General features: G+C 44.5%; 1 protein-coding gene across 3 annotated transcripts in view; it reads right to left on the bottom strand.

Annotated features, from left to right (window-relative positions):
* PDE10A (phosphodiesterase 10A) overlaps positions 1-25885 on the bottom strand; it is a 619526-nt gene that overhangs the window by 582369 nt on the left and 11272 nt on the right. The gene's annotated exons all lie outside the window — the stretch shown is intronic.

Here is a 25885-nt window from a genome sequence, read left to right as displayed (position 1 = left end):
ACCGACCTGGCTCAGTGGATTATCTAATGTGGATTACCCTGTTTGAGACATACATATAAAATCTAGCCTAACACAATTTTTCTGTCCATGTAGTACTTAACTGCACTGGGCTCAAAGTCCATTTTTGGAAGAATTAGTTTTGCTAGCTCAACTGGCAAAACAGCTGCACAAAACTCTAAACATGGCACTGTGTAGGTTGGTCTTAGAACTAGTTTAGATTTGCCAATAATAAAGCCTACATGACATTGACTATTATTATTATTATACAGGATTTATATAGCGCCAACAGTTTGCTCAGTGCTTTACAATAACTATTACTGTCTATGACCTTGAGATACGCTGCTATCACCACAGTAGAAGCATCAGAAAAGACACATTGCACTGTAGCTGCAACACTGGCACATAGGGTCTGGGAATACTGAGATCTTCAAGATGAATTACCGTATTTGCCGGCGTATAAGACGACTGGGCGTATAAGACGACCCCCTACTTTTCCTGTTAAAATATAGGGTTTGAGCTATACTCGCCGTATAAGACTACCCCTCTTCCAACGCACACCAAATAAAAATGAAAAAACATCAGATTTGATTTCAATATGGTATGGTATTTCAGTATGGTATTCCAATGATGGGGTGCTATTCCTCCCACTGACACCAATGATGGGGCATGATTCCTCCCACTGATACCAATGATGAGGCACTACTCCTCCCACTGACACTAATGGTGCCCCATCAGTAGTGTCAGTGTGTGAGGAATAGTGTCCCATCATTAGTGTCAGTGGGAGGAATAGTGCCCCATCATTGGTGTCAGTGGATGAAATAGTGCCCCATCATTAGTGTCAGTGGGAGGAATAGTGCCTCATCATTTGTATCAGTGGGAGGAATCATTCCCCATCATTGGTGTCAGTGGGAGGAATAGCACCCCATCATTGGTATCAGTGGGAGGAATAGTGCCCCATCATTAGTCAGTGGGAGGAATAGTGCCCCATCGTTGGTGTCAGTGGGGAGGAGGAATAGTGCCCCATCGTTGGTGTCAGTGGGGAGGAGGAATAGTGCCCCATGGTTGGTGTCAGTGGGGGAGGAATAGTGCCCCATCATTGGTGTCAGTGGGGAGAATAATGTCCCATCATTGGTATCAGTGGGGAGAAAAGTGCCCCATCATTGGTGTCAGTGGGGGAGGAATAGTGCCCCATCATTGGTGTCAGTGGGGGAGGAATAGTGCCCCATCATTGGTGTCAGTGGGGGAGGAATAGTGCCCCATCATTGGTGTCAGTGGGGGAGGAATAGTGCCTCATCGTTGGTGTCAGTGGGGAGGAGGAATAGTGCCCCATCGTTGGTGTCAGTGGGGAGGAGGAATAGTGCCCCATCATTGGTGTCAGTGGGGAGAATAGTGTCCCATCATTGGTATCAGTGGGGAGAAAAGTGCCCCATCATTGGTGTCAGTGGGGGAGGAATAGTGCCCCATCGTTGGTGTCAGTGGGGGAGGAATAGTGCCCCATGGTTGGTGTCAGTGGGGGAGGAATAGTGCCCCATCATTGGTGTCAGTGGGGGAGGAATAGTGCCCCATCATTGGTGTCAGTGGGGAGAATAGTGCCCCATCATTGGTGTCAGTGAGGAGGAGGAATAGTGCCCCATCATTGGTGTCAGTGTGGAGGAGGAATAGTGCCCCATCATTGGTGTCAGTGGGGGAGGAATAGTGCCCCATCATTGGTGTCAGTGGGGGAGGAATAGTGCCCCATCGTTGGTGTCAGTGGGGAGGAGGAATAGTGCCCCATCGTTGGTGTCAGTGGGGAGGAGGAATAGTGCCCCATGGTTGGTGTCAGTGGGGGAGGAATAGTGCCCCATCATTGGTGTCAGTGGGGAGAATAGTGTCCCATCATTGGTATCAGTGGGGAGAAAAGTGCCCCATCATTGGTGTCAGTGGGGGAGGAATAGTGCCCCTTCATTGGTGTCAGTGGGGGAGGAATAGTGCCCCATCGTTGGTGTCAGTGGGGGAGGAATAGTGCCCCATCATTGGTGTCAGTGGGGGAGGAATAGTGCCCCATCATTGGTGTCAGTGGGGAGAATAGTGCCCCATCATTGGTGTCAGTGTGGAGGAGGAATAGTGCCCCATCATTGGTGTCAGTATGGAGGAGGAATAGTGCCCCACCATTGGTGTCAGTGTGGAGGAGGAATAGTGCCCCATCATTGGTGTCAGTGGGGAGGAGGAATAGTGCCCCATGGTTGTTGTCAGTGGGGGAGGAATAGTGCCCCATCATTGGTGTCAGTGGGGAGAATAGTGTCCCATCATTGGTATCAGTGGGGAGAAAAGTGCCCCATCATTGGTGTCAGTGGGGGAGGAATAGTGCCCCATCATTGGTGTCAGTGGGGGAGGAATAGTGCCCCATCGTTGGTGTCAGTGGGGGAGGAATAGTGCCCCATCATTGGTGTCAGTGGGGGAGGAATAGTGCCCCATCATTGGTGTCAGTGGGGAGAATAGTGCCCCATCGTTGGTGTCAGTGGGGGAGGAATAGTGCCCCATCATTGGTGTCAGTGGGGGAGGAATAGTGCCCCATCATTGGTGTCAGTGGGGAGAATAGTGCCCCATCATTGGTGTCAGTGGGGAGGAGGAATAGTGCCGCATCATTGGTGTCAGTGGGGAGGAGGAATAGTGCCCCATAATTGGTGTCAGTGTGGAGGAGGAATAGTGCCCCATCATTGGTGTCAGTGGGGGAGGAATAGTGCCCCATCATTGGTGTCAGTGGGGGAGGAATAGTGCCCCATCATTGCTGTCAGTGGGGAGGAGGAATAGTGCCCCATCGTTGGTGTCAGTGGGGAGGAGGAATAGTGCCCCATGGTTGGTGTCAGTGGGGGAGGAATAGTGCCCCATCATTGGTGTCAGTGGGGAGAATAGTGTCCCATCATTGGTATCAGTGGGGAGAAAAGTGCCCCATCATTGGTGTCAGTGGGGGAGGAATAGTGCCCCATCGTTGGTGTCAGTGGGGGAGGAATAGTGCCCCATCATTGGTGTCAGTGGGGGAGGAATAGTGCCCCATCATTGGTGTCAGTGGGGAGAATAGTGCCCCATCATTGGTGTCAGTGGGGAGGAGGAATAGTGCCCCATCATTGGTGTCAGTGTGGAGGAGGAATAGTGCCCCATCATTGGTGTCAGTTTGGAGGAGGAATAGTGCCCCATCGTTAGTGTCAGTGGGGGAGAGGAGCGGCTGCTCCTTGTTTCAGTTCGGCAGCTTGATTTTCGCGGGGCCGTTCGGCTCCGCCTCCTCGCCGGTGATTGGTCGTCTGTGTGCGCTGGCGCCCAATCACCGGTGAGGAGGCGGAGCCGAGCGGCCGCGCGACCATCGAGCGGCCGAACTGAAAGAAGGAGCAGCCGCGCTTCCTGGACCGGATCATCGTGGGACCAGGACCGGAGCCAGGTAAGGTACAGCAGCCCCTCTGCCCACCCCTGTACTTAGTGTCCGTTGGAGGAAACCGCCCCTGGAAAAAGTGCCGCCCTGACACACCGGCTCGCCGTATACCGGCGTATAAGACGACCCCCGACTTTTCAGAAGATTTTCAGGGGTTGAAAAGTCATCTTATACGCCGGCAAATACGGTAAGTCTTCTGTCACTTTTCTCCACTGATTTTCTCTTTCTGGTGATAGTCAGTCTGATCTATTGAGCGCTTTCTAACTAAGGCTTTGCCTTGCATACACCCTGTTCCAAATTATTATGCAAATTCTATTTAAGTGTCACAAAGATTATATATTTTGTTTTTCAGTTTAACTCATGGATGGTATTGTGTCTCAGGGCTCTTTTGATCACTAAAAACAATCTCGGACAATCTCGGACACCTGTAATAATTAGATTGGCAGGTGCGCCCAATTTAAGGAAAAACTACTAAAGGAGAGTGTTCCACATTATTAAGCAGAGCACCATTTTCAAGCAATATGGGGAAGAAAAAGGATCTCTCTGCTGCCGAAAAGAGTGAAATAGTTCAATGCCTTGGACGAGGTATGAAAACATTAGATATTTCACAAAAACGTAAGCGTGATCAGCGCACTATTAAGAGATTTGTGGCTGATTCAGAGCACATACGGGTTTGTGCAGATAAAGGCACATTGAGGAAGATTTCTGCCAGATTCATGCATCGGATCAAGAGAGCAGCTGATAAAATACCATTACATAGCAGCAAACAGATATTTGAAGCTGCTGGTGCCTCTGGAGTCCCATGGACATCAAGGTGTAGAGTCCTCCAGAGTCTTGCAACTGTGCATAAACCTTCTATTTGGCCAGCACTAACCAATACTCACAAGCAGAAACGGCTGCATTGGGCAGAAAAATACATGAAGACTAATTTTCAAACAGTCCTGTTCACTGATGAGTGCCGTGCAACCATGGATGGTCCAGATGGATGCAGTATTGGATGGTTGGTGGATGGCCACCCTGTCCCAACAAGGCTGCGACGTCAGCAAGGCGGTGGTGGAGTCATGTTTTGGGCCAGAATCATGGGAACAGAGCTGGTCGGCCCCTTTAGGGTCCCCAAAGGCGTAAAGATGACCTCTGCAAAATATGTGGAGTTTATGACTGACTACTTTATTCCCTGGAGTCTCTTCTGTTCTTGCTCCCTGTGTTTGGAAGTCTAAGCCATGGTGAGCGAAATGGTAGGGGTGCTAACCAGTGGTTTGTTTCATCCACAAACATCTTCTTTTTACCTACATCAAGGAACATATGATCTTCAATGCACATAGCAGGTCTTTCATCATTTGGAGTGAACACATTGTCACCTAAACTGTCCATGCCATGAGCTGTGGTCCCTGAAAGGCATAATGAGAGAGTGCATGGCTGTAGATCGCAAGCATTAAAGGTCATTTTTACTCGCATATAGCTGGTGCATGGGCTGTATAGAGAATGGCACCCATTAGGCAGCACGTTTGCCTTAAATTAGTTCATGTCTGCTGGTGTGTGAGCCCCACCTAAACATACTTCTCCAACTGTGACCCAACCTAAATCTACACATTGTGCATAAGGAGCGTTATGGGGTTCATTAATCTGCTCACGCACCTTGAGAATATCTCTTCCTAGCAAGAGAAGTATTTGGGCATTAGAGTCAATTGCGAGGATCCTATTAACGATTTCAGATGAGGGAAATACTGTGTAATCTCAGGGGTTTGTATTTCTGATCTGTCATCCGACATCATGTCACATTCATTGAGAGTAGAAAGACTTATGTGTGTTTTCTCATCAACAGACTGAACAGTGAAGTTAGATGCCCTATGCCCTGTTTTTACCATAGTACCTGAGTATATTTTAGTGTAAGAAAATGTTTCATCACTAATGTTAAACACATCAAAGAACTCTGACTTGGCTAATTACTGAATACTTTGATCATCTAACACTGCATACATTTTCACATAACAATCAGGTTTGTTAGAGGGGTATACAGTCACTTAAACAAATCTTGGAACATGATCTGGGCCTCTTCCCTTCTGCGCCTCCATACACTTGGATAAAACAGTTGATGGCGTAGGTTCATATTCCTCCCCGCCTTGCTCTTTGTTGGTTATTGGAGTCTCTATTGCCCAAGGGGCTGGAACTGATGCATTCTATTATGTACACACAGTGGTCTATGCTTATTGGTTAACCAGTTTACCTCCACCCTATAGCAGTTTTACTGCTACAGGGCGGCTCTCCTGTGCAAATATATATATATATCTGTGTATGTTTGATTTTGCATTTCCGCCTCATGGGGGCGAGTGCGAGCCACTGGAGGAGCGCTTCAGGGTTCACAGCAGAAGCCGATCTGTGAGTTCAAGTGAACGGATGTTCGCAGGTACCTGCATATCAACAGGCAGGAAGGAGGAACACAGCTGTGCCGTGACAGGAGAAAGTGATCCATCATGTGTCCCTGCAGAGCTGGAAACAGGATCCATCACTTCCTCTTGTACCAGCACCATCTAGTGTACATAAAACACATAGCTAGGCACACAGTTAACCCTTTGATCACCCTAGATGTTAATCCCTTCCCAACCAGTGTCATGAGTACAGTGATCAACGTATATTTTTAGCACTGATCACTGTATTAGTGTCACTGATTCCCACAAAGAGTTAGTGTAAAAATATCTGCCGCAATATTGTAGTCCCACTATAAGTCGCTGATTGCCATCATTACTAGTATAAAAAAAATGTAAAAAAGTTCCAGTATATGTCCCTTTGTAGATGCTAGAACGTTTGCCCAAACTAATCAATATACGCTTATTGGGATATTTTTAAATCAAGCAAATGTAGCAGAATACATTTTGGCCTAAATTTATGAAGATATTTGATTTTTAAATTTGTTTTATTGGACATGTTTTACAGTAGAAAAAAAATATTGTGTTTCTTTCAAAATTGTTGGTCTTTTTTTGTTTATAATGCAAAAAGTAAAAAGCAGACAGGTGATTGAATACCACCAAAAGAAAGATAAATTTGTGGGGGAAAAAAAAGGACATACATTTAATTTTGGTACAGTGTTGCATGACCATGCAATTGTCAATTAAAATAACCCAGCACCGTATCGTAAAAAATGCCTGGTCAGGAAGAGGGGTAAATCTTTCGGAGGGCAAGTTGTTAAAAATAAACTTTGACCCTCTATGATAAGTAATATAAATTATTTATTTCTAAAATTCCCTTTTACACTTTGGATTTCTACCTTGTAGTAATACTTATGTTATGCACCTGAACACTTCTTGAATTTAGCAGTGGCTCCCTTTAAGTAATTCCAAAGGGTTCACATACCTTTTATTGCAAATATTAAACAAACTAATACTGTGAGAAAGCCATTCACCACTGTAATGAGAAAATATTACATTTTGCTAGATCCTCATACTTGACAGAACAGAGATCGACACTATACAAAGGGATAGATAGGGATTATATTAAATGAACTGTGCTAGAAGGATCTGTTTGCCAATGAAAAAATGATTAATGTAAATGTTACACTGACTGGCAACTATATGGTGGAAATTAACGAGTTACTGAAGATACAGTATACTTGTAACTCTCAGTATAAAATGTAATACTATGACATTTCTTCTGCAGCTGTCAACTATGTGAAGCTATGTATACTGCAGCATAGCCTTGAGGTTTCCTTGACAACGAGCTTCACTACCTTGGTGACAGTAACTTACAATATGATGTCAATGGACTAACAATATTATAAGCAGATGCCAAATCTTGTTCTACAAAAGAAAGAAGGATACATTTGTTACACTCAATGTTTTATCCATGGCATTTGACACATTTATGTGTAACTCCACCTAAACACCAAAATATTGTGATTTTCAATACTCTTATTTTTCTGCATGCTTTTCCCCCATAGTTATATTTCAGACTCTGTTATCTGAATGTTCTTAGCATAAACAGGTGTAAACTTGGCAATATTTAGTACTTAGCTATGAATGGGAAGTAACCACTGTGATAGCGTTCTTGAAAACATAGGCGACATACTAAATTGATAATACCAAGTAATAATTTATTATGTCGTCCTACACAGCAATCTTACAAAAAACAAATAAAAGTTAGATGTAGACAAAAGTTTTCCCCTAGCCAATTTCCATAGTCAATATTTAAGTTATAAACAAGCCCCAAATCCACCTATTACATACAAATGAAAAAATAAAATGCCCCGGGACAAATGTCCCGTAAGTAAGAACAAGATGCTGTTTCTATACATTAATGTTTAATTTATAAATATACATCGATTGCACTTCTGGTTGCAGGGAAGCTGTGCTTGTGCTTCATTGCTAAAAAGTAAATGTGTATTAATAGGTGAAGCACGGAGTAGTAGAGGAAGAGTGCATGCTATTCCTGCGTTACTATTATCTTCTGGAGTTGAATGCCCTACAATGATCTTGTTTTTTTATCTCAATACTATAGAGCAGTGTTTCTCAACCTTTTTTCAGTCAAGGCTCCCTTTAAAATTATGGACAGTCTTGAGGCACCCCATTCTAAAATATGAAAAACTATTCTAATAGTTTTATATAACACAGCAACATCCACACATGTAGGACACCCAACATTAGAGGTGATTTATTCTTCCAAAGCAAATACACTATTGCACATTGGTACTGACTAGTATTCCAGTGTTTCTCTTCTCCCTCTATTTTTCTCCAACACTGAGCTAGTGTGACCCCAGCACTGATGGAGAGGGGCATGGGAGGGTCAAACTAGGATGCTGTGTAGGCAGCTAACATCCTCCTTATCAAGCGATGAGGTTATTGGTTGTCAGGACGCCGGCGGCTAGAAGGTTGTAATGGTGGACAATGAAAACCTGTGGCTTTGTGTAACTAAAAGGCAGGCTTGTTCCACCCACTGGCTTGTATACAATTTTTTGGTAATTTTTAGACATTTTGCCAGGGCATCCCTGAAGAAACCCCAAGGCACCCTGGTTGAGAAAGGTTGGTGTAGAGAACAGTGCCTTTTTTTGCAGTAGGCAGTATGGTCATTCAACTCTAGGAATTATGATAATATAAGCAGTAACAAGTTAACCACTTCCCGACCGGCCGTTGCATATAAACGGCCGGACGGTGGCAGTGCATGGTCGGGTGGCCGTCTATAAACGGCCTCCCCGCGCCCTGCTTGTGCGCGCTCCCTGGGAGTGCGCAGCACCGCGATCCGGTGCCCGCTGTGTCCTCCGGACACAGTGAAACACCGATCGTCGGACGGGACCTCTGTACGAGGTCCCGATCATGTGATCACTGATTGGCCAATCAGTGATCACATGCAAAGTAGTAAGCAAGATGTCACTTGTGACATCATTGCTTACTACGCGTGAAATCTGTGAATGATCACAGAGGTCACATGGTACAAGCCTATTCACAACAGGCTTGTACCATGTGACAAGCTGTGACCAATCACAGCTCAGTCAATACTTCTCAATGAGTGCATGAATGCACACAGAGAGAAAGAGAAATGATTGCTTTTACATCCTATATGGGTGTAAAAGCAATGTGTAAAAAAAAAAAAAAAAAAATCTTCATCACCCCCCACAAGTAGTACAGTGTCACCATGGTGACACTGTACTGCTAGGGTGACAGTATGTAAAAAAAATAAAAATAAAAAATGTTTAAAAATTATAATTTTTGTTATAAACTAATTTGGATTTTTTTTTTTTACTAAAAAGATAACGGAATAAATTTTAGCAAAGATTTATGATGAAATATTATTTATTTGCAACATTTTATAAAAAAAACACTTTTTTTCAAAATTTTTGGACTTTTTCATTTACATAGCAAAAAAAATAAAAATCCCAGCGGTGAATAAATACCACCAAAATAAAGCTTTATCTGTTTAAAAAAAATGGTAAAAAATTCATTTGGGTACAGCGTTGCATGACCGCGTAATTGTCATTCAAAGCGTGATAGCGCTGAAAGCTGAAAATTGCCCTGGTCAGGAAGGGGGTAAAAGTGTCCGGTCTTGAAGTGGTTAATGTGAGATCAAAAGTTGCTTTAACTCTTTCTTTCTTAAAAATGCAGCTTTCATTAAAATAACATCTGGTGACCCTGCCATGAAGATCTTTGTTCGGGCACTTCCTGTTCTGGTCTGACCACTGTCTCTCAATTGTACACTTCTGTTGTCATACTAACACCTTTGCCCCTGCTAGAGACTAAAAGCACGAGAGCCAACACACATTGAACAAGCATGGTACAAGCGGAGGTCCACCTCTGTCACGCACATCAGGAAGCCAATGCAGAGCAGTAATGTGCAAATGACACAAGAGAGAGCGCATGAAGACAGTAATAGATCTGTAGTATTATGTGTGTGTATACAGTGTTTCTCAACTAAATGTCATCAAGTTTAAAAGCAATGGGAAGTAACAAGTCCCTCATTCCTGTTGATAGAGGGCCTATTCAGACTACGCATTGGTGTTATTTTGCTTTAAAGTGCGCTGCATTTTTTCATTTACAAAAGTTTTTTTTTATTAAGGTATAGGCTGCAAAAACAGCATAACAGCATAAAGTATAGTATACAACATAAAAAAGGCACATATGTAGTAATCATTCCAACAAAGAAGAAAGTGCACTGCATTAAGACAGTCAATTCATTGTGAAGGTGCTGGCATCACACCTTAATACACTAAAAAAAATGCACTTTTTATTAGTGAAGCCCACTACACCTTACAACATAATAGAGTATTAATAGTGTACTGGGGTTCTGTTCAATATGATTTGCATTACAATGCCATGTAAATCACGTTTTTAACTATGAGTTAAGGATGATGTCAATGAGCCTTTAAAGCAAGACTACAGTACGTATTGTTTTTTTCTGCGCTGTCAATCTGTTATCTTGAAAATATTCTGTGTGTATTCAATCTGAAGACTTCAGAGGACAGTCCTACAACAATGCCAGAAATATGTCTAGTCGTTACAGCCAGGCAGATGGCTGGTCTGTGTCCACTCTGCTTATGCAGCGTGGACACAGACCACTTTCTTTTATGCACGGTTGAATGTAAACAGACTGCCTGTCTGTTTACACCTGACTGCCTTCCGACCCGCTAGACGGAAGGGGAACAGATCCCCACCCATCTGTTTTTAGCAGATCAGAATGAAGAAAAGAGAATGGAGGGTCCAATCGGGTCCGTCTGAAAAACTGACAGGTGGACCTGATCAGTCTGCTCATGTGAAAGGGGTTAAAAAAAATAAGAATTCAACAACAGTTTTAATTCCCTCTGCAACTCACTCATTGAGTGTTCTTCGACAGGCTGCTGTCTGTTGCTGTGTTGAACCTGTTAGTTATTTTGGCTTCACACAAAGCTTATATACCTTTTTTTCTGTGTCAAAACACAGATGGGCAAATCTAATGAAGTCTAATGGAAGGAAAAAAAAGAGCACTAACTGTGAATTTTCTTTCATACACTCGCTGGTCAGCAAGAGCTGATGCTACTGAAGCCCTTGTAGATGGATACAACTCCATTCGAAATCCCCTCAGGGATCTTGAATTTGGAAAGACAAAATAGACTGTCTTGAAACCACTCTGATGGCTAAGATCTGGCACACAATTCTTGTATGGTTCAAAAGCACAAGTAAAGCTGTTGACATTGACCTGAAAAAGGTGAAGAATTTGATTATCTGGAAAGGTTCCTGGAATCACTTGGAGATATATATGAAGAGCTGGAACTCAATGCCAGGAACTTTTATGGCAAGAATGCAAATCAACTACTGCCAGGTCAACAAAGAGAATCCAGTGATATGAAGCAAACCTAACATCAGTGTCAGAGTAAAGAGTTTTTCTCCCAGAAAAATTCAGATGTGAAACTTTCATGGTTATTTTAGATCAGTTGTCTATTGCCTTACAAGCGCAAGTGTAGCATACCAATCAGTGTACGACAGGTTGAAAGTAATAGTCAACCTACGTAGTCTACCTGACATAAAAACTGAGGCTAAGAAATGTATTAGTGTGTTCCCTCGAGATTTATTAGTGTGTTCGTTGAGGAAACTGTCCAGTTTCCAGCTTTTGCCAAGCTCCAGTCATGTCTCACTCCATCACAACAGCTGTTTTGTTACATGATGGAGGGCTTGTTGATACCTTTCCAAGTGTTAATGAAGCTCTTAGAATAAATTAATACCTCGCTTCATGCACTTAATTCATTCCACGATTCCGGTCGCACCGAATTGGTCACAAACCAAGGCACATTTTCCAATAGGATTCAATGTAAATCAGGTTAATCTGTTCTGACCCCTACGAACGTGGTCACGAACCGAATTTGGTCGCCAACCGAATCAAATTTTCCTATAAGGTTCAATGTAAATAAGGTTAATCCGTTCTGAACTTTTTTGTTTTTGAACCATAAAAATATGAAACAAAGTACAGTATGAAAAGTACAAACAAAACAATGTACAGTACAGTATGAAGAGAGAGAACACTAACCTTGCTTGAGATGACTTCTGGCGTGGAGGACAGGAAGTTGGGTAGGAGGCAGTTATTAAAACAACAAAAGAGAAAAATTCCTGGCTCAACTTGCCAACCAGCCTGCAAATAAACTGAATGAACCTGTCTAACAGTATGCGTTAAAACAGGGGTTTAGTTAGCACACATTTGCAAATACATGCATAAGCTACAGAGCCTTGTCATGGCACCCTGATATTCTGTAGTCCTAACTCTACAAATTTTTAGAGGCCAGATCAGTCACACAGATCAGTCTTCAACTCAATGGTTATTTCCTTCACAACCGTCGTACCATTCTTGCTCTGCACTTTCTTTTTACCACCATACTTGCTCTGCACATTCTTGTCAACTTCATTACCGCTCTGCACTTTCTTTTTACCACCATGCTTGCTCTGCACTTTCTTTTCCTCAAATGCCTGCTTGCAATGCCAGTGTGAACTTAGCCTAAGTATTTTGTCTGTTACATTAAGAATAATGTTGAGTGGGCCAATTCACCTGATCCTGAATCGGGTTGGGTAAATGGTTAGTGAACTGATAAATGGGATCTTTTAGGCCCCATAAAAGTTTATGGCTCCTAGCTGTCATTTATAGGAAGGCTGTGCTTCAATTCAGATCAGCAAGTGGGGTTCCCAGTCATCAGACAGTCTTTCTTTGCACTTTCCCTCTTCAAGTTGTAGTTGATTTACTGTGATTGAGCAATAAAAGACGAACACAGCTCAGTCCGCACAGTAAAAATGTTGGAAGTAGGCTGAAGATATTTTTGTAGGTGGCTGCCACTCAGGGGAATTCACTAAAAGTGTATTTGTCCTTTAACCTATCTGTAGACAGCAGGGTCCCCTGGTCACTGTTCATGAAGGAGGTGTACTTTGTTTTTACCTTTTAGCATATCTTGTGACTAAATACTGTATCCAGACATGCCCACTTAACTGTCATCAGTGGGATCCTGGAGCAACAGCTTTACCAGAAGAAGTGCATATTTCAATGTTTCTCCCATTGTTCACTTAAGTGATTAGAGTGGGCAGGTATACAGGAACATTTTTTTGTTGATAATTCTACTTTAAGACTCCTCTATAGAAAAATGTAGGAATAATTATATATAATACTGTTCTGAATAATATGTTTTTTTTCATATTAGCAGTGGTTTGGGATAGCAGGGAAGGATTGGTTTTGAACTCTAATACCTGCCTTGGCAGAGCACTGGAAGACTTGCAGGACAAGGGGACCATTGGCTGAGACGCATCGCTCCGCACGAGGCAGCCCAGGCGGAATGGTTCCGCCTCAACTGGTTGGCAGCAGTGGGATCTTTCAAACCACCAACCGGGACCCCATCTTTTTCACGCAGACGTCCCTGCTCGGCCAGATGGATATACGGGACCTCTGGAAGCCAGCTCTCCAAAGCCTGCTTGTCGCTCGGGGAGGTATCACTGGTTCCAAGACCAGAGAGGAACTGTTGGACGAGATTATGGCCCTGGACCAAGCGGATGCGCACCCCACTTCACCTGATGCACACTCAGCTATGCTTGAAGTGAACACTGCTCCACCAGAAGCGAACTCCACTTCACAGGAGGAGTTGGAGGAACAGAGCAGCTCATCGGCCCCTGAAACGCCAGGCCCACTTAGCACTGCATGGAGATCCCTATACCATTCGGATTTACGACAAGAGGTGGAGTAGCGTTTGGCTCTGTTCAGCAGTGCTCCCACCTCCGAACAGATTTCAAAGGCCCTGGATGATGCCACCCAACTGCAGCTTAGTCACTCCCGGTCATCAACTGAGGGCTCGGTCTGGGAGTGGATTACCTCCTGCCTTCTCCAGACTGCAACCGGACCAAAGAAAATTCCCTATGCTGCTTTTAAAACTTTCTCAGAGGCGGATGGGGACATTGACAGCTTTCTTCAGGACTTTGAACGGTTCCATCCATGGTGTGGCAGCCCAAGACCGGGTCCCCATTTTGAGCAGCAAGCTAACAGATCGGGCTGCAGAGGCATTCAGGACTGTACCCGACAGCTACTGCTTGGATTATGATTTTGTTAAGGAACACTTGCTGGTCCGCTACGCTCTCACCCCAGAGGCGTACCGCTTAAAGTTCCAGGCACTCAAGAAGAAACCCCAGGACACCTTCACTGAATGGGGACATCAGTTACAACACGCTGCCTGCAGCTGGGTCCAAGGGTGTCAGATCACAAAGCTGGAGGAACTGTTGCAACTGCTGTTACTGGAGCAGTTTTACAATCTGCTTTCAGGGAATGTTAGACATTGGGTCCGGGACAAACACCCAATAACTTTAGCCGACGCTAGTCGCTGGGCAGATGAGTACCTGGACAACAGGAGGCTAACCAAGCCCGCCATTCCCCCTGCACCTCGTCCACAACCAGTGGTGCCCACTCCGGTCACCCGAGAATGCCTCAGACCACCCACACCTTCTGACCTAAAGCTGTCTGGCCCACGCTGTTATGGCTGCAACCAAACAGGGCGCATCCGCATTCTTTGCCCCGGAATCCACCAAGGCCCCAGAACAGCCAACCCCCTTGGGGCACTTCCAACCGACCCACCACTCCCTATGGCCGAGCATCTGCCTACTCCCTACAGGACCACCCCAGTGACACTGCCTCTTCATGATGGAATTTTACAACCAAGAATGAGGACATCGGGGTCTTTCATGAGGCTAACCCTCTCCAGGCTGCCACCCCGGACAATCGCTGACATCACCAACAGGTTGTCCATGTTAACGGCTGTCGGGCCCAAGGATTACACAGGTCTGCGACTAAAAAGCTGTTTGATTATTTTCATCTAATTTCCATGTATTTTGGTGTGCTGAAAACAAATAAAATATTGAAAAAACTCCTAGATGTCATGATTTGCCACAAAATGCAAAATTGTCTTCGAATTTATAAATTTTTTGGTATTTTTGGTATTTTTTTATATTATTTTAACCAAATTTAAAGTCCAAATTACTATTAATTAATTCACATAAGTGCATTTAAGATATAAAATGCCAAAAAAACCTTAAAGGGGTTGTCTGAGTTATGTAAATAAAAATATAGCACTGTAAATCTGATGGTCAGCAATATATACATAAGCTAAGCAAGTTTTAGGGAAAAAAAGTTATATTTCCTCATTTCCCTAGTTCTCTTCTGGCCCTTTGTTGTTATTTGCAGGTAAACAATATCTGCCCCTCCCCCCCTGCAAAGGGGGTGAATACAAGTGCTGCTCTGAGTGACATGTCTGACTACTGGGATACTCAGCAGCATGCAGTATGTGTAAGCCTCAGCCCTGAGTCTGTGCTTTTAATGGTAGAAGGGGTTAATCTTTCCTGAAGAATCCAGTGGTGGGATACCAAATACCCTTGTTTTTTGTGTCTATGGGACAGTCGAGACCGACAAAATCACTGGACCAAGAAGAGTTGGCAGCCGAAGGTGCTAACAGTCGGTGAAAAAAATGTCCTCCGAGAAACTTTGGTACCTTCCCATAAAGTTCTTCTACCACCTCTCCACATAAAATTGGGATTGATGAAGCAATTCGTAAAATCACTTCCAAGAGATGGAGAATGCTTCAAATACTTGGTCACCAAGTTTCCAGGCCAGTCGGAGGCAAAATTGAAGGAAGGTGTGTTCGTCGGACCAGACATTAGAAGGCTTATAGTTGATCAAGAGTTTGTCAATACCATGACGGATCCTCAAAAACAAGGGTGGATTGCATTTAAAGAAGTCGTACAGAAATGTTTAGGCAATAACAAAGATCCTCACTACAAAAAGATCGTCGGACGAATACTGAAAGCATTTCAAGCTTTAGGTTGCCTGATGAGTTTGAAAGTACTTTTCCTCCAGTCCCACCTTGACTAGTTTCCTGAAAATTTGGGAGCTGTGAGTGAGGAACAAGGTGAATGATTCCACCAAGACATTAAAGAGATGGAAAGGAGATACCAGGGAAAATGGAGCATTACAATGATGGCAGACTACAGTTGGTTGCTTCAGAGAGACATTCCAAATGCAACTCACAAGCGTAAATGCACCAAGAGGAGCCTCACAGGGAAGAAGAATCGAGTTTAGTGTGTGTAGGTGAGCTCATTTCAGTTCAAAAAAGGATTTTCATGAAAAAAATTGTAATAAAACTTTAATTTTATAAGTCTATTTCCATTTATTTTGAGGTATTGCCTTATTTAACATAGTTACCTAAATTGTCAGGAAACGTGAATTCCTATGACAAAATGGAGGTCATTTTCGGATTCAGCGCACCAAAAAACATAAAGATTATGTGGAATAACCACAACAGCTCTTGAAAAAAATTTTTTTGCAGACCTGTGTTACAGGACACTGGGGCCACACTCACCCTAGTCCAACCCCAACTGGTACCAAACTGGGCCAAAACCAGGCAGTCTGTGGCCGTACGGATAGCGGGAGGTCATGTCTACTGGATTCCTACCGTAAGGGTTCATCTGGACTGGGGGGCCGGGGCCAGGGACATTGAAATTGGATTAATGCACAACTTGCCAGCTGAGGTTCTCCTTGGAAATGATCTGGGAGTCCTGGTCTTCACTTTTGGCACCGAGACCCCTGCTGAAGCTTATCCAGTCACCAATCGCCACCAAGCTAGAGAGCATGCTGCCGATCCACCTGCCGAGGTTCCGGTAAGAGTCGAATGCCCACCCCCTGCTGAGCTTGTCCCTGCCCTGACCTGGGATTCCCCTCTGCTGATTTTGCTAAAGAAACAGCCAGTGACCAGACCTTAAACCCCTATAGATGGAGGGCTGGAAGTGATCCTGCAGGATTGGGAGATGTGAGGTATGAGTGGAACCAGAGCAAGTTGTACAGGGTCCACGAGGGAGCAGGGGTGGGTGCTGCCCAAATACCTCACCGGCAGACAGTAGTACCGAGGAAGTATCAGCGTGACCTCCTCCAGATTGCGCATGATATTCCCTTTGCTGGGCATTTGGGCAAGCGACAGACCCTGCATCACTTAACCCAGAGTTTCTTCTGGCCAGGAGTATCGGAGGACGTTCAGGACTACTGTCAGTCTTGTGAGGTCTGCCAGAAGGTAGGGAAGCAGGGGGACAGGCCCAGGGCCACTCTGAGGCCCCTACCCATAGTCGGGGAACCTTTCAGTCGTATCGCCGTGGACCTAGTGGGGCCCCTGAAACGGCCTAGTCCCACAGGCAAGAAGTATATCTTGACCACTGTCGACTACGCCACCCTGTATCCGGAGGCCGTAGCGCTGAGAGATGTGCAGGCAGAAACAGTTGCTCAAGCCCTGCTGCAGATCTTTACTTGGGTAGGATTTCCTCGGGAGATCCTGACCGACCAAGGCACGCAGTTCACGGCCGAGCTTACCCAACAACTTTGCAAGTTGTGTGGGATCAAACCGCTGTACAGCTCCCTACCATCCCCAGACCAATGGGCTCTGCAAACGGTTTAACGGTACACTGAAACAGCTCCTCTGAACACTCACCATGTCCCATAAGGACACATCCTGTTTGCCTACCGAGAGGTACCGCAGGAGTCCACTGCTGTACGGCTGGAGGGTTCGGGGACCCCTGGATCTCCTACGCGAACACTGGGAGGGAGCAGTGGCCGAGGAGGGGACCTCGGTGGTGGCCTATGTGCTGGAGCTCAGGGAGAGGCTACAACGGTTGATGACCCTAGTATGGGACAACCTTGAGGCCGCCCAGAGCCGACAGAAACGGTGGTACGACTGGTCTGCCTGAGATCGAACGTTTCACTTAGGACAGAAAGTGTTGGCCTTGAAACCAGTCAAGCATGACAAATTACAGGCTGCTTAGCAGGGCCTGTACCAAGTGGTGGAGCAACTCTGTGATACCACATACATTGTAGCTCACTGTTCGTATAGAAGGATCCGGAGAACCTGCCATGTGAATATGCTGAAAGCGTTCATCGAACGACAGGAGAGAGTGAAGCTGCTATTTGCGCTCCGGCTACCAATAACTCAAACGCTTCTTCTGCAGGGGCTGCCGGGGGACAGACAGTCCCAGCTGAGTGTAGCAGATGTAGATATCAGCACATGGCTGCCTCCCAAGGCCCAGGAACAGGCCCGCCAACTGCTCCAAGAGCGCCGAGGGCTGTTCTCGTCTCTGCCCGATTACACCACCACAACTGCCTACCGGGTAGACATGCAGGGTCAGGCCCCCCTGAAGCAGGCAGCCTACCGAGTGCCTGAGTCCTTCAGAGAAGGGATGAGAAGAGAGATTAAGGAAATGTTGGATTCAGGTGTGATAGAACCCTCTGACAGTCCCTGGGCCTCCCCAGTAGTCCTGGTACCCAAGAAGGACAGAACCGTCCGTTCCTGTGTGGACTACCGCAGGCTCAATGACCGGAGGTCATACCCGATACCCGAGGTCCAATATCTAGGACATCGGGTAGGATGCAGGAAGCCACGACCGGCAGCAGCAAAGGTGGAAGTGGTAGCAAATTGGCCCACTCCCCGAACCAAGACCGAGGTCCTTGCCTTCCTAGGCACTGTGGGGTACTACCATAAATTAACCCCCAACTACAGAATCATTGCTAAACCCCTAACGGATCTGACCCGGAAGAATCTCCAGAGTGTGAAAGGGCGTTCCAAAAGCTCAAACAGAACCTGATCCATGCTCCTGTTTTGGCTGCTCCTGACCATTCCAATTGGTATTGTGTTCACACCGATGCCTCCACCTTTGGATTGGGCACTGTTCTGAAACTAATTGGGGACGATGGGAATGACCATCCAGTGGCCTACCTAAGTAGAAAGTTGTTACCCTGGGAGGTGGCCTACGCTGCTGTGGAGAAAGAGTGTCTTGCCTTAGTATGGGCCCTCAAGAAATTGCAGCCCTACCTATATGGGCACTCCTTTACCATACTCACTGATCAAAACCCCCTGGTATGGCTAAACTGGGTCTCTGGGGACAATGGTCGTCTGCTGCAGTGGAGCTTGGCCCTCCAACCCTATAACTTTACCATCCAGTACCGAATGGGGAAGCAGAACGCCAACGCGGATGGGTTGTCCCAGCAAGCCGAGTTGGAGAAGTAACCCTCTGAACCGACCAGCCCCAAGTGGACCCGTTTGAAGGTCTCACCGGGTCTGGTGGGTGTTATGCAACGGGGGAGCCTTGCGACGAACCGTCCCTTTGTGATAACATTTTGCCCTTTCTGTTCTGGTTTTATCCCCTTGTTAAGTGGTCTTCCCATTCTCCTCTTGGTAAGTGGTCTTCCCATTTTCCCCTTGGTAAGTGGTCTTCCCATTCTCCCCTTGTTAAGTGGTCTTTCCATTCTCCCCTTGGTAAAGCTGTATATGTTTTGCAGCTGTTATGTAGACAGACATTCTACACTGTTTGTTGAGGGAAATGTGATCTTGTAGTCTTTCACTTCTATAGAGTTCATACTGTATTGTTGGGTTGTAGGGTTTTGTTGTGGGTGGGGAAAACCCGGTGCCAGACTGTCTGGTGGGGGTGAAGCTGTATATACTGAACTGTGTTCAATAAAGATTGATTAATTTCACCCTACACGAAGTTCCGACTCGTGGTTTGAGATAGCAGGGAAGGATTGGTTTTGAGCTCTAATACCTGCCTTGGCAGAGCAGTGGAAGACTTCCAGGACAAGGGGACCATTGGCTGAGACGCATCGCTCCGCATGAGGCAGGCGGAACGGTTCCTCCACATCCCTGTAAACAGATTCATTCAAACCCCAACAATTTATTCAGCTGCCAGATCAGAATGACCACCATCAGGACAAAACTAACAAGATGGAAAATACCCAATTTGGTAATAACAATAAAACAAAAAATAATAAGCATTGGCAAGTACTGAAAAAAGATCCAGGCTACATGAAATCCTTCTATTTTATACAATTACCATTTAAAACCTTAAGCATTATTGCAACCAGAAAACAAATGTACTGCACCTGCTGACTCACCCTTAAATGTGGTGGCTGAATTAGTTTTCTTTTTCTTTATTTTCACTTGGTTATCTGGCCATTAACACACTTCCTTTCTTTTGGTGTCTCCACTCTGGATGGAGGAGCAACAGAGACTTTTTTGGACAGTAACACTAAATCTGGGGAGAGGGTAGTGTTACTCTTAGATGTACCAGAAGATTTAGTCAAACTCCAGCTAAGCAGCTACAGCAAAAGATTTTTTTTTCTTCTGGGATAAAAGGTTTTACATAAATGAATTAAAGCTGACCATTGTAAACACCCCTGTCAGTGTTAAATGGTTTGTCTTAGCCATCAAACTGATACTTTTGCTGCACAGCTTTGTCTGCTAAAGGACAAAAAAACAAACCTACTGGCTAAATTACCAGGTGAAAATAAAGGAAAAAAGCTGAGAAAAGAAAACTAATACAGCCATGATAGAATTGATAAGCTGCAATACAACATTTTTTGTTGTGTTTTTGAGCTTATTGCAGTTTCCTAGGAAACTTTGATCAAGTATTTCAAAGCACCTATACTTCAAGTATAGGTGATTTGAAGCAATTTTATACTGTAAGTATGGTATATGTTATGCTCATGAGGCAGTTGGTAGTAAAGAAACAAATTACTGAAATTATTACTACAGATCAGGAAGCTCAGGAAACAGCTTTCAATTAAAGCTCAACTCTGGGGTAATGTCTAAATACAAGAGTTGTGTATTTTCTCTTGAATATTGGTGTACCTTGTGTATTTTTTCCAGACAGGGGCATAGATAAGAGTGGGGATAAGTAGGTCCAAATCTCCTCCAGAGTGCTGGATGCACAGAGCAGCGGCTAGTGGTGACAGCCGCTCTAGACAACAAAAACAGGAGACATTCCAAAACCTGATAGTTCAGAACAAGGGAGCCTCCCTGACTTCAGGCACATGATCCAGTCCAGGGAGGATTTACCTTACTCTGAACTGTTCTGGTAAGTGTGTTTTATGGAGGGGGGAGAGCTGTACTGAGGGGGCAGAGCTGTACTGGGAGGCCAGAACTGTACTAAGAGAGGTGTGCTGTACTGAGGGGTAGGGGGGTAGGGGCTGTACTGAGGGGCCACAGCTGTACTAAAAGAAAAGGGGGGGAGCTGTACAGGAGGCAGAATTGTACTTAGGGGGGAGAGCTGTACAGGAGGGGAAAGCTGTACTGAGAAGTAAGAGCTGTACTGAGGGGCCAATTTTGTACTAGGGGAGTGCTGTGGTGAGGAGGGAGAGATGTACTGGAAGGGGGAGCACAGAACTGGGGGGCAGAGCTATGCTGAGGGGGAAGAACTGTACTAGTGTCGAGGTGGATCTGTACTGAAAGCGGAAAGCAGTAGTGAGGGGGGAGATCTGTAATGAGCGGCCAGAGCTGTACTGAGGGAGCATAAATATACTAAGGGAGAAGGGCAGCACAGTGGCTAAGTGGTTAGCACTTCCACCTAGCAGCATGGAGTGTTTTTCTCCCTGTGCTTGCACAGGTTTTCCTCCTGGTACTCCAGTGTCCTCCTACACTCCAAAGACATGCTGCTAGATTAATTAGCTCCTGTCTAAATTAGCCCTATATTGGGTGAAGCTGTACTGAGGGTGAAGAGCTGTACTGAGGGAGCAGTGCTGTCATAAAAGGTCAGAGCTCTACTGGGGTTGGGTAGGTGGAATCTGTACAGAAAGGGGAAAGCTGTATTGAGGGAGGAAAGCTTTACTGAGGAGGAAGGAGCTGTAATGAAGGGGCAGAACACTATGGGGGGGGGACTGTATTGAAGATGAACAGCTGTATTGAGGGGGCAGAGCTGTAATGGGGAGGAGAACTGTACAGAGAGGAGAGAGCTGAACTGAAGGGGAAAGCTGTACTGAGGAGGCAGATCTGTACTTAGGGGACACAGCTGTATTAGGGGGTGTACTGAGGTGGCAGAGCTGTACAGTGGTGGAGTGTAATGAGGAGGGAGAGCTGCATTGAGGGGAAAAGTGGTATGGGTTTAGGAGGAAATCCGTACTAGTAGGAGGGAAGGGGGAGATCTGTACTGGGGGATGTAATAGTTTTGTTGTATTCTGCCTACTGACCTGTGCATTAAGTTGTCAAGAACTGGATCACCTGCTGATGGCACTGTGATTCCCGGTCCAGAAGGTTTTAGTTCCAGTTTCCAACAGCGAGTGTCTGCCAGCAGCTAACAGATCTCAGAAATTAGGCTCCATGTACACGGGACATTTGGAAAACACTTCTGAACAATGGAAACTGACTGCTGGAAAACGTATGTTACAAAAACATCTGTTTAGCCACATTTGCATACCGTGTTTATACGCAGTTATGAGCGTTTGCGTTTAGAAGCATTTATGAGTGTTTGCGTTTAGAAGCATTTTTTAAAGATAACCTCAGGAGACCTTCCAAAATGCCCAGAGTGCACTGAAAAACAGTAAAAAATGTACTATTTCAGACATTTTGAGAGAAATGGAGAGAACAGAAGCAGAGACAGCAGTATTTGTTGAGATTAGCTGTCTTTTTTTTCTTTGGTGGTGTTTGAATGTGTTCCAGCTCATTTCTGTGCAGAAATGATTGCAGCAGTGTCTAACATATTTTCTTTTATGCAAAGTATGGTGTACCAGGTCCATTTGAGCTTTGCGTGCATTTTTCATGATGAAAAAAGGTTCTGGACAGCAACTGGAAATGGAAGAGTTAAAAAAAATGTCCATTTGCAAACTCATATAAATGCGGTTAGCCGCGTTTATAAGCATTTACAAGCATTTGGCGTCTGAAACGCTGATAAAATCTACTCCTGAACGCAAGTTTGGTATGTTCGAAAAAAGACTGTAAACTCAACTGCCTGTAAATGACTATGTGTACATGGACACATAGGAAAATATTAGGGAGAGTTCAGGGGCTCCTGAAAAAATGCAGAAAAGCTCCTAAACATGAGTTTATCAGCTGCAGTGTACATGGAGCGTTTAGTCTTCAACTGATTCTGGCTGCTGGAAGAGTCTTTGGTCCCTCCTCTACTATTCTCTCACTTCAGTGTTTTATCTGCTAGCCAAATACCAATTGGTGATTCATCCTGAGCATCATTCCTGCATGTTTCTACTCCTGCCCTGTACCAGTCATGGTTCCTCTTCTCGACTATTGCTTGCATCTTTGGTTTTACTCTTAACTAATTGCAGACTTTGGCTGTGCTACTCATGCCAAAAAAACATCATCATTGTACAAAGAGTGTGTGTAGCACATCCAGTCTCTCTGCCAGTCTCTGGACACCCCCCCCCCCCTCAGTATACGGACATTACAAAATACTCAAAGAGGAAGTCGGCAGCTGTAGTTATCAAAACAGCAGTCTGAATCAGTGTTTATAAACAACACTGCTCAGACAGACTACAATTATAGAAAGATACAATGTAGCATATTGTTACATTTGTATATTTCTGTTCATTCATCTGCATATCAAAGGAATGAACTTATATATATTATCTTATATTATATTTATATGGTGTATATATACTTATATTATCTATATATGGTGCAACAAACAAGTAAAAAAGAATATCTTCTTTAATAAAACGTTCTTCTGTTTAGCTCCTTTTAACCCTAAGTTTACTTTAATTAGCCCTAAATAACTCCTTAGACCTGGTTCACTCCAATGTGATGCTATAAACGCTGCAAATCCTGTGCTTTTCCCACTCCACACTGATTTTAGCTGCACTTTGACGCTGGAGTGGTCCCCTTCAGATCTGGGGTTTTGGGGGCACTGCTGTTCTCACCCACAGTGGGCTTTGGAGAAGGTATTGTTGGAGTCACGGTTGGGGGTCTATGGGGAACTATGGAAGGGGACTGTGGGGCTCTATGGGGCACTCCCAGGATGGTGATCACTGAGCTCCATTCCTGCTGCTGCTTATTCCCGGCTGCTTCCGGGTTGCAGCGCTCCCACCACTCAGGCAGTCCCCAGGCACCTATGGGTCCCTCCGGATTCTCGAGGTCTCCACCTCCTCTTTCACCACCTCCTTCCGCCCTCACTCACCACCAGTCCCCCGCCGGCTTCACAGAACCCAAGGGACCAGCAGCGAGTGCTGCTCCCACCCCTCCGCTGCACTGAGCCACATTCCATTAGGGTCCAGATAGGCTCATTCAACCTAGGGCACAGAAAACATATGAACAGGCTGGCATCCGAAGCTCCTTAGCCATGCCGCTCACTGCATCATTTTACGGCTCCATGTTTGGTCGTGGCGGGAGATTTTAATTTGTGTTTAGATCCTCAGTTGGATGCGTTATCATTTACACAGAGAGAAGAGGGTAGGAAATTGAAATAATTGAATAAGTTATTATATAAACACCAATTGGCAGAAGCATGGAGAGTAAAACATCCAAGAGAAAGAGATTATACCTTCTGCTCTCATGTGCATGGTTCGTATTCAAGACTGGACTATATAATGTTAGAGCATAGACAGTTGAAGGCATTGATTGGTTCCAATATAGAGGTCATGTCTATCTCTGACCATTCTCCCATTACGATGCGATTACAAGTAGGAGGAGGTAAAGATAAAATATCTTCATGGAGATTAAATGAAATGCTCATACAGGACCCCGAAGTGGAGAAAAGGCTGGAGATCAAACAATTCTTCGAGCTCAATGAGACCAATGAGGTCTTGGTGGCAACAGTTTGGGAGACACATAAAGCTTATATTAGGGGAATTTTGATCTTTATAGGAGCAGGAAAGAAGAAGGAACGGGGGAAAAAAATAAAGATGGTGATAGAAGAGCTTTATAAGTTGGAACAAATACATAAAAAAAGAATGGAATAGATGAATATCAGAAGATAATATTGAAAAGGGATGAGTTAAAAGATCTGATGGAACAAGAGTCAAGAAGGATATTTAAGAGGGTATCAAAGGAAAGATACCAGTGGGGGAATAGACCCAGAAAATACTTAATGAGGCTTCTAAAGAGTAAGAAATCCGAAAATGTTATAGAAAAAATTAGAGCTGGGAAGGGAGAAATAGCATATACTACAACTGATATTGCTAAGAGGTTTTATAAATATTACAGTGAAAAGAAAAAAAATTAGACAGAAGTATTTAAGTGAGGTGGAGTTGCCACAAATAACGCAAGAAAAACTAGAGACTCTTGAGAGACCTATTACCCCGGAGGAAATTAATTTTGACTTAAATACGACTGGAGGTAAACGCCCAGGACCAGATGGATACACAGTGGGTTATTTAAAACAATTTAGAGATCTTCTTGTCCCTAAAATGTGTAGATATATGAACGCTCTTGGAGAGGGGTTGGAAATGTGGGAGGAGTCATTGCAAGCTCACATTACAATTATTCTAAAGGAAGGGAAGGATAGCTCACAATGTGCCAGCTATAGGCCTATATCATTATTAAATCTAGATACTAAATTATATGCTAAGGTACTGGCAACAAAACTGAAGGATCTGATGCCTGAATGGGTCCACTTGGATTAGGTGGACTTTATCCTAGGAAGAGAGGGTAGGGATAATGGCCTGAGATCCTTGATTCTTGTACAAAGAGCTAAAAGAGAAAAAATGCCAGCAGTACTTTTGTCGATTGATGCTGAAAAGTCCTTTGATAGGGTTAATTGGGGATTTATGTTTGCCACCTTAGAAGCATTAGGAATAAGGCCTAAAATGTTAAATTGGATAAAATTATTGTATAACGGCCCATCAGCGGCGGTTAAGGTTAATGGATCTCTTTCTCAGTTTTTTAGAATGCACAATGGTACTAGACAAGCATGTCCCCTCTCTCCCTTATTGTTTGCTTTGTCCCTGGAACCGGTCCTGGAGAGGGTACGGAAGTGTGTAGATATAGCGGGAATAAAGTAGAGCACAAAATTGCCGCTTATGCAGATGATATGCTGTTCTATATCTCTAACCCTGGAATAATGTTGCCTAAGTTAATGAGAGTGTTAAAACAGTATGGGGAGTTATCAAACTTGAAAATAAACCCTGTAAAATCAGAAATGTTAAATATTAACCTCTCAATGTCAGAGAAGATTGGTTTACAAAAAGAGTTCCCCTTTACTTGGAGGGAAAAGGAAATAGGTTATCTTGGAGTAAAACGAACCTCCTCATTAAAAAGTTTATATC

This window comes from Staurois parvus, unplaced genomic scaffold (genome assembly GCF_062004578.1).
Source record: "Staurois parvus isolate SC_StPar_1 unplaced genomic scaffold, SC_StPar_1.0 ptg000059l, whole genome shotgun sequence".
Classification (NCBI taxonomy): Eukaryota; Metazoa; Chordata; class Amphibia; order Anura; family Ranidae; genus Staurois; species Staurois parvus.
The sequence above is the reverse complement of the archived record's forward strand: the minus strand, read 5'-3'. Positions and strand labels throughout refer to the sequence as shown.